This window comes from Canis lupus, chromosome 12 (assembly GCF_048164855.1).
Source record: "Canis lupus baileyi chromosome 12, mCanLup2.hap1, whole genome shotgun sequence".
Classification (NCBI taxonomy): Eukaryota; Metazoa; Chordata; class Mammalia; order Carnivora; family Canidae; genus Canis; species Canis lupus.
The window spans coordinates 57,984,018-57,993,864 of NC_132849.1; the positions used below are offsets into that span (position 1 = coordinate 57,984,018).

The following is a 9,847-nucleotide window of genomic DNA, read 5'->3' on the forward strand; positions in this document are numbered from 1 at the left end:
TCCGGTGCCAAATAAACTCTGGGGCTCCTTGGTAGTATCAGGGATTAACACTGGTTCCTAAGTGACCTGGGCACTTCACCACTTATGAGTGGCAATACTAGGTCTTAGAAGAAGTATAAGGAAGGACGGTAGGCATAAGGGGGAGACAGACTGCCTCACACACAAATACACAATAGGGTATTTTCTGCGAAAAGGCAACCCTAGGAACCATGCATGTGGAGCCCCAATGGCAGTGGGTCTGAGCCCAGAAAGACAGCACTACTGCTTTACCATGATGAAACTCCAGAGCAGCTCCAGGTAGAGACAGAGCTCGGTAAGGAGGAGGCCTGGATGGGGACTGTATGCAGAGGTGAGTCCACTCCTGTCACTCAACAGCTTGTATTTCTAATTCTGTACAACCCAGTGGCCAGAAAGGGGCATTAAGATAAATTCTGAAGGAATTAGTCCAAGCTCCTTTATATCTCAGAGTTTCCCTCTAGAAGGCTTATTGGAAATGAATGGATCACTGGCTAGGGTTTGGGCAAATCTCTGTTCTTCTGGGGTTTTGACCTGTTGTGTCTCCACAAGTCTGAGCTTCCAGGCATCTGATTCCCAATGCCAGGTGTCCCAAGTTATTATCACACATTCACATCTATTTTCCACCTTATGAAAAGCATCAAAGTGGAACCCAAAGGGAGCAGGCAAGGCTACAACGCACCACATCCCACGGCAAGTGAGAGCCAGAGCCCCTGGGCCTTCCCTCTGGCACATTATCCAATAAAACCTCAAGAGCTCAGTAATTACAGGCGCTCTCAAAAGTGAAACAGAAATAGATCTAGGGCCAAAACACTGCTTTGCTTGAGACAAAGGGCTGGTTTTAAGCAGGAAAATACAAAACAACAACGACAACAACAAATACCCCAGCTTTTGATCTGTCTTCTGAGCTGACGAAGCCAGCCTGATTTTTTTTTCAATATTATTCAATCTGATTATGGGAAAGAGAGTAGGATTCAGATGAAAAGCCCTTTTCTCCTCTTGGATATAAAATCATCTTATGAAACAGAAAAAGCAGCTTGCATTCTAAGTGTGCCCTGACACCAAATCGGATGAAAATTTGGCTTATCCAGGTCCCCTGATCCCCTGGCCTGCCATTACCACTGAGGCCTCAGCAGAAGGTGCTGGTAAAGACAGACCAAGCAAGAGGTTTCTGCTCCTGTGTCATCAAAGCCTGCAAAGGATTCCAGCTCCCTGAGCACACCCACCGGGAGCAGGTGATCCCAGGAAATGCATCCCACGCCTCCGCACAGCCCAGTTGATGATCTCCATGCCCCCAGCCCCATCCCATGCAGATGCTCCATTTTGAGAGCAGCACGCACCATGAGGTCCACAGCTCTCTTGGTGAAAGGTTATTTGTGTTTCCGACTGGGAAGGGTCCTGAGAGGAAGAAAAAAACCACAGCGAGGGAGGGAAGGAATCACCAGCTTTGGCAGAAGGCAGCAGGGCAGCCAGGGCCAGCTGGCCCCGCTGGGTCTGAGCAAGCGATATGCTGCGGTTGGCAGGACTCTCCCTGAGAGTGAATCGTGCTTAGAGGGTGCGCACATTCACTGCAGTTCAATGTTACACGGCCGTAGGCTTCAAACTAAATATTTTAAAAATTAAGGTGTAGGACTGACTAGGAGGAAGGATCCCACTGGCCCTTGGCCTCCTCTGCGCGAGGCTGATCCAACAGAGCCGCAGTTGGATGGGTGGGGGTAGGGTCAGAGGGTGTCCAGCGCCAGGCCCCAATGCAGGACTGGCGGTTCTGGCAAACACCCCCCTCCAGGGGGAATCGGCGTTGGCCGGGAGCGGTGGGGATGCCTTCTGCTTGACCGGGCGGCCGGGATGCCCTGGGAGCCCAAGGTCCGTCTCTGCGGGGAGCGCCACTTTCACGCCCTTGCCGCCAGACTCCGCGAGCTGCAAGCCCCAGGGACTAGGCACTTGTTGAACAAAAAGGCTCCCGATTCCAGTAGCCGCCGCCGCAGTTGGCCAGGAGAGGGACCCCCAGCTCGGGCGCCGGAGCCTTCGCGGCTGGGCGCTGCGCGCTCCTGCAGACCCGAGGCGGCGCCGCCCGGGAGGTGCGCAGAGCTGGCGGCGCACCCGGCAGCCCAAACTTTCTCGAATCTCGGTGCTTCGCGGTTAAGTTAGGGCCGTGAGGGAGGCACACAACATTCGCGGGAGGGGGCTGTAATAGCACCACCCACGATAAAGAGGGGAAAAAAGGATTAAAAAAGAGACACTCTTTGACACTAATGCAATTAACTTACGCACCTACTGTGTGCCAAGCGCTGGGCCAAGCGCTATCTTTAGCGCGTTCTCGTTTTAAATGTCATGAGAGACCCCGAGGGAGAGAAGCAAACCTCAACCAGAGAAGGTGGCGTGCCTGGCTCAGGTCGCAGTGCGGGTCACGGCGAGGCCAGGGCTCCTAACTGCGGAGCAGGGCTCGGCCGTCGCCCCTGGGCCTAGTGAGCAGGGAGAGGATGGCCGCCGCCCCCTACCCTGGCGGGAGCGCACCTGCCACCCACGTGGGCTGCGGGACCTGCCCCCCGGCGGGGCGAACCCAGGCTGCCCAGAGGCCCGCGCTAGCTCCCCGGGATCCGGGGAGGGGGGGGTGGCCTGAAGCTCCGCACTGCGCCGGCCGGCGGGGGCCAGAGGGCTCCGCAGGCAGGGCTGGCCCGCCCACGCCCACCCCGCCACCCGCGCCCCACGCGCAGCCGCTCACACCAGCAACTGCGCCCCGACACACAATTCCACAAACGCAGCCCAAAATGTGCACACCCACTGTACACACGGATCCCCACTAGGACACGCCATTCCGGGGACACAGCACCGTCCGCGGTCATCCACAACTCCACGACGCAGACAGAGGCACCCCAACACACGCGCGCGCGCACACGCAGAGAGCCGGGTCGCAGCTCACGCCGGTGCACACGCCCGCACTCCCCGCAGCCCTACCTGCTCCGGCGCAGGACGCGGTCCGCCGGCTTCCCGAGCCCAAGTTCGGCGCGGCTGGCGCTGGGGCGGGCGCGGGCCGCTGCCCGGGACGAGCGCGCCGAGGCCGGGAGGGGTGGCTAGGAGCGCGGGCCTCCGAGCGCCCGCAGCCTCCGCGCCGGCCCTGCGCTCATCGCCTCCCAGAAAGACAAAAGGAAGCCGGCGGCGAGGGAGCGAGCGAGGTGGAGGCGCCCGCCCGTCCGCCGGCCCGCCCGTCCGCCGCCTGCAGCCGCCGCGGCCCGCCTGCCAGCGCCGGGAAGGAAGGGACTCGAAGGCGGGACCCGGAGGCGGGGGCCGGGGGCGGGGCGTGCGGCGGGGCCGGCGCTCGAGTTCCCTGCGGCCCCGCCCCCGCCAGGCCCCGCCCCGCCAGGCCCCGCCCCGCCAGGCCCCGCCCCCGGGCTCGGCCCCGCCCCCGGGCTCGGCCCCGCCCACCTGCCTGCGTGGGTCGCGCCCCCGGCCCTGGCCACGCCCCTCCCGGCCCCGGGGTGCGGGCTTCCGAGCCTGCTCCCCGCTGCACCCTCCGCCCCGCCCGGGCCCCAGCCCGGTCCCGGTCCCGGGCGGATCTCGGGGCCGGAGCGGAGCCGAGCACCGGTGCCGCCTCCCTAACCCTTGGCCTCTGGCCTGCGGGCGTGGGAGAGGCGGGGAGGCGGCACCGGGAGGGGCCAGCTCCGCGCCCCCCCTCCCCGGCCTCTGCAGGAAGTGCGGCCCGGGTGGCCCAGAAAGGGAAGAGGCCGGAGTCGCCCCAGGCTGTCTCCCAGCGCCCTCTGGCACCCTCACCGCCAGTCCCCTGCGCAGACACGCCCTACCAACCGCGCCTGCCTCTTTCGGGGAAGGAGCGGAGGACCGGGAGGAGGGACGCCTGAGTTCCAGTTCTGCTTGCCTTTGCCAATTCTGGGCGATTTCAGCAAGTCCCTGAGGCTCCCGCGGCCTTGGTTTCCCCACCTATAAAATGCACAGGCGGCGGAGCAGGCTTCTTCCGGGGCCCTTCCCTCCCTCACGGGCTGCGGGTCCTTGGTTGACATCCTGGTCCCAGACACAGGCGGCCTGGGTGGCAGGGAGAGACAAACCTGTGTTTCCTGTAGACTTCCTCTGTCCCCCTCCGAAGGCACCTCCCTGAGGGAAGGAATGAGGGACTGTGCTTCCCAGAACCCCTCGCCCCAGTAGCTCCTGAAAATCTGGGCCCTGGAAAAAGCAAATATATACACACACCCACCACTACCACCACCCACCCACCCCAAACATCCCCGAAGAAAGGTAACCACAGAAACAGCCCTGAATGTGGAGCTGGGCGTTAGTGTTAGGCTGAGACAGACTGTCTTTCTGGCGTCTCTAGGGGAAAACTCAAATCCTCCTGCAAATCCTCCTCCACAAAAACACGGTGAGTGAACTCCCACTACACAGGAGGCTGCAGGGAGCAATGCTGGTGGGTGGCTTGAGAGGGGGAGCTCTGCTGGCTGGCAAGGTGGTCTGAGCCCAGACCCCTCTCTCAGCAAGCAAATGGCAAAGGCAACCCCAGAGGGAGTTAGTCTCCTAGGCAGCCCTGCTGTGGGGATTAAATACAATAATGACTGTGAGCGCCCGCGTCACCGTCACCGGTATGGGGCTGTGGTGATGTCACACAGAGCAGCTCTGGTACCCAGGGGCAGCACCCTTTTTTCTCAGCAGACCAGGGGCCAGGGTCATTGAGCAGGTTTCCCTGAGTATGTCGGTGCAGAGGGTGGGGTTACAGGTGAGAGGCCCCCAGCCACGTGTCAAGCCCAGGCCCATCAGCAGGGGGACTGCAGATACTGGGTTGATTGGCATAGGCTAGTGCTGCTGGGGTCACGCGTAAGACCCACTTCTCACTCAGGCTGCGGTTCAGGGCTAAGTCAGAGGGCTCGGGGAAGACTCCTCGGGGAACACTCCCGATGTTCAGGAAATCCAGCCGCTTCCATCTGGAGATTCCACCAGAATCTCTCCCATCTAGAGATTCTTCCCTCAGGGCTTCTGAGGTCTCCCCCAACCCCTTGACTCCCAGCCAGCCACAAGGGAGGGGATAGTGCGAGCTGGGGGTCTCCGGGTGGGGGTGGGAGGTCACTGCGAGCCAGGCCTGGAGGAGGCACACATCACATGGGTCCGCAGTCAATGACCAGAACTGGTGCCACCGGGCTGCAAGGGGTCCGGCAATCACAGCCTTCCTCTGTGCCCAGGAGGAAACGGTCATTTGGGTGAGCACATCACAGTGTCTCTGCCACAGATTCAGAGCACGGGTCTCCCCAGCCCAGTCACAGGGCAACAGACAGACATCCATATAGGGCATGATAACACCGTCATCGAGGACTGCGCTATAGCTCGCCGTGCCCCCTCTCCCCGCCGCAAAATCAGCTCATGGGGGAGAGGGTCAGGAATGGTTCACAGAGCAGGTGACGGTTTCACTGGGTCTTGAAATATAAGGAGGAGGGGAAAGCTCAGTAGATCCCGAGCGAGGCAGGTAGAGGAATCTCAGGGAGTACAGAGGTGGGTAGAGGCACATCCTGGACCCCGCCTATCAGTGGGCCTCGGGGCCTTTGCCTGGGCCCTTCTCTCCCACCCATCTGGAACCCACCTACCCCTCAGGGCTCCGCTCAGATTTCACCGGCTCTGACCTCTCAGCTCCTATGCATTTCCCTTCCCTGAACTTTTTTCCCCCTTCCCTGAACTTCTAAAGGAGCAGGGTCTCCCTCAGGTGAGATACAACCTGACCTCTTCCTTTTATTCTTTCAGAGGAAGGGCACATAGTAGTTACTCGATAAGTACTTTTGAATTTCATGAACTAGAGCAAAGCAAAAAACAAATTCGGGGTATGGTGTTCTGTTAGGTTCCTGGGGCTGCCACGACAGAGTACCACAAGCTGGCTGGCTCAAACCAAGACGTGTTGTCTCAGAGTTCTGGAAGCTGGGAAATCCGAGATCAATGTGTCAGCAAGGTTGATTCCTTCTGAGGGACCTGGTGGGGAATCTTTCCCGAGCCTGTCCCCTGCTCCTGTAGGCTCAGGTGCTTCGTGGCTTAGAGATGGCCGTCTTCTCCCCATACCTTCATAATACCTTTCCTCTGTGTGTGTCTGCCTCTGTTTCCAATTCTTCCCAATAAGGGCACCAGTCCTATTGGACAAGAGCCCATTCTAATGGCCTTGGTCACGTGCAAAGACACTGTTTCCAAATAGGGTCAGGTTCACAGGTACTGGAGATTAGGACCTCAACATCTTTATGGGGGAACAGTTCAACACCTAACAGGTGGCATGCTGTATATACAGTGTGCCTTCTATTTACAGTTATATGGCTGTAAACACTAAAAGTCAGGAGTGAGTCTGACTATTCTTAATACTATCTGACTTAGTTTTATGACATTACTGTTCTCGAAGCACTTTTACATATGCTATTCCCAACATTCTTGAGATTATTACTACATTTTACAGATGAGATCACACTCTTGGAGAAAGGAAATGTCCAAGGACACATATTAGCATCAGGGGCAGCCAAGTCCAAAAGACAGATTCAGTGTCACTGGGCTGGGCCCATACAGGCTTTGGAAAAATACTAGTTAAAAATAATGGTAAAATAGTATAAAAATAGTAAAAATAATTTAAAAATATAGTTAAAAAATACTATTTTAAAAAAAAACATTCACAGTCCTTTGATGAACTTGAATGCACATCCTACTAAGGAGGTTCTTTCCAATAAACATGGTTCTAGCTCACAAACCCCTGCTCCTGAATGCTTCGGGAAGTAAAGGCCCATTGTCTCCAGGTCCTCTTTTTGATTCTGTCCCTTTGTGTCCTTACAACTACAGAGGGGAGAAGTGTGGCTGCTGGGACTGGAGTGGGCCGTGTTCCCTTAGGCTAGAGGCAGCACCACTGGCTACACACCCTTCCCCTCACCCCAGAACCTCATACTGGAGGAAATGGCCGGAGAACTTGCTAGCAGCACCAACAGCAAGAATTTCTGGAATCGCTGCATTATGCCTCAGGTCAGTAGGGATCAGAGGTGGGGAAGTTGGATGATGAGGCCAGCCTGCTTCTCCCTGAGGTCCACCAGTGTTCGCGGAGGGCCCTGAAGCAGATACTGTGACCCATGGCTTACCTAAGGAGCGTGACTCAGAGCATTTTCAGATGGCTCCCCCTTCCCCCTTCCTCCTTGCAAAGCTCCAAGGGGTCAAGGTAAACTAGATTGACCCTTCTCCTAGAGCAACTCCCCTGCTATGGACTGAGGCATGTCCCTCCAAAAGTCATACCCCAAGCCCTGACACACTCCGAGCACCTGTATTTGGAGAGAAGGCTTTTAAGAAGTAATTAAGGTTAATGAGGTCATAAGGGTGGGACCCTAATCCAATAGGATTGGGACCTTTGTAAGAAGAGGAAGAGGGAATGAGATCTCTCCCTCCGCCCACAGAGGCCTTGTGAGGACACAGAGAGAAGGCAGCCATATGCAAGCCGGGAAAGGAGCCCTCCCCGGATTCTGAATCTGCCAACACCTTGATCTTGGACTTCCAGCCTCTGGAGCTGTGAGAGATAAATGTCTTCGGTAAGCCCCTCAGCCTTGGGATTTTGTTATGGCAGCACAAGCTAAGACATGCCAATATATCTTCTCATCCTCTGTTTCCTGCCCAGCTGCCCAGGGTGCCCAGCTGCTCTAGCTGCAAGGGTGGGTCCCCCGGATCCAGTCCTCAGGACCAGGGTCTTTCAGGACCTTGTTTTGTACCTAGAGCAGTGCCTCTTCCACTTGCCCCTGCTCCCTGGGGAAGGGGGTGAGGTGGGAGGGAGCCCGGCTTGCCTGTAAGGGCTCAGGAGCTGGGCTGTCTCTCAGCATCACCAAAGGCACACCTGCTGCTGAGGTCCAGGGGCAGTGAGGGGGCTTCTGGGTCAAGCAGACCAAGAGGCAGGTCTGTTCCTGCAGTCACCGCCATCGGGACCTTGGAAATAACTTCCTTCCTCCTTCATTTCCTGCTCCTTCCTCCTTCAACTTTAGCAAATCCAGAACATTCTCTCCAGCAATCCCAACTGAGTCCTAACCCAGGGTTCCAATTTCCTCATTTATAAAATGTGGGTATTCGTGTCTCCCTTGGACTAGAAGAGGCAATGAGTGTAAAGGACCCCAAGGCACGATCAGTACCCAGTAAGTGATAAGGACCTTCCCTTTACATCGTCAGCATCATCATCAAAGACGGACTGACTCAGTACAAATGTATAGAGGAAAGCATCCCAGTGAATCTCAGGAGACCCCCGGTCTAGTCCCAGTTCTGACACGTTCAGGCTATGTCACCTGAATAAGACACCTAAATCCCGGGAGCTTGTTTCCTCAGGACAGCACTGCCCTCAGGTGACCAGAGCAAAGAGGAGGTCAGATGGTGGCCTGGTACCCTGCTGAAGTACCTGCCTGCCTGCCTGCCTGGTTCTGTGAATGCTGATCTTGAAGTCATGGCTCCACCAGGAGTGGTCATGGTGCTTTGGACTGGAGCCCCTGGGACAGGGGTACCTTGCTGGTTTGTGCAACTGGATCGATGGGGGCCTGTGTCCGTGCCCTGCACGATTACCTGGTGTAAAAGGAGCACACCCCAGCAGCAGCTTGCCAGGCCCCCCCGCCCCCCGCATGTAAAGCCAAAGCCCCCCACCTGGGGAGCTGCACACCAGGCCTGACATCTTTTCCATGTTGGTGAACCATGAGGGAAGCAGCCAAGAGTCTTTTTGGCTGCTTGACACTCCTGCTAAAGCAAGAAACCCAAAGCCAAACACAAACAGTGGCTTTGACCGCTGTTTCCAACCAGTCTGAACCGGAAAAGGCTTCTTGCCTTTCCAGCTCTGCTCCCGATGGCTTCTCTTCTGAGAACTAGAGCTCCTGGAGCCTGAGAAATCGGTACATGACCTGAGCAGGGCAGTAGGTGAGCATCCGCTCTGAAACAGTTCAGCGGCTAATGTGGAGTGGAAGTAACACCCCCACAGCCCTGCTTGTCTCTCATTTCACCTTCTAGCCAACTGTCCAAGTTCCAACAGAAAGAAAATGTGACCCACATATGCAGGCACATTTTTAAACATAAAAAGACACAGGCAAAATTGATTTTAATGATACATTCTTTTAACTCAATGTATAGGAAATGTCATTCAACATGTAGTCACTCTAAAAATTATGAATAAGATATTTACCTTCTTTTTTTTTCATGTTAAGTCTTTGACATTCAGTATGTGTTCTATATTTATAGCACATCTCAATTCAAACTAGCGCAATTCAAGTGCTTAATAGCCATATGCGACCAGTGGCTGTCATCTGGATGGTGCAGATATAGAGCAATGGATCCCCAACTTTAGTGTAAATCAGAATCCCCTGAAGAGCTCACAAAAAAACAGATTGCTAAGTCCTACCCCCAGAGTTAATGATTCATAAAATCTGGGGTGTTGCCTGAGAATTTACATTTCTAACAAATTACCAGCTGATGATCATGTTGCTGGTCAGGAATCCACATTTTGAGAACCACTGGCCTCCGCAGTCTTCTGAGGCAGACGAAACATGCTTTATAATTTACATCTGGGAAAACTATATCATTACAACAAAGCTATAGTAATCAGGAGAGTGTGGTACTTGCATAAGGTTACATATATAGATGAATGGAATAAATTAAAAGTCCAGAAATAAACCCTCACATTTATAATCAACTGGCGTTTTGACAAGTGTGCCAAGAACAATTCAGTGAGAGAAAGCATAGGCTTTTGAACAAGTCATTTTGGAACAACTGGGTGGTCCCAGATGGTCACCTGTAGAAGAATGAAGTTGGGCCCCTACCTCACACCACTTACAAAAAGTAACTCCAAATGGATCAAAGACCTAAATGTAAG

At 55.4% G+C, this 9,847-nt stretch overlaps 1 protein-coding gene across 2 annotated transcripts in view; it reads right to left on the reverse strand.

Annotated features, from left to right (window-relative positions):
* HPCAL1 (hippocalcin like 1) overlaps window positions 1–4,194 on the reverse strand; it is a 113,174-nt gene extending 108,980 nt beyond the window's left edge. The window contains exon 1 of one of the 2 annotated variants that reach the window (XM_072771100.1): window positions 4,074–4,194. The gene's annotated coding sequence lies outside the window, so the exon portion shown is untranslated. Of the gene's footprint in view, window positions 1–2,970; window positions 3,241–4,073 lie in introns of those variants that run through there. The other variant, XM_072771099.1, reaches the window with a different exon arrangement.
* Between the last annotated feature and the right edge of the window lie 5,653 nt (window positions 4,195–9,847).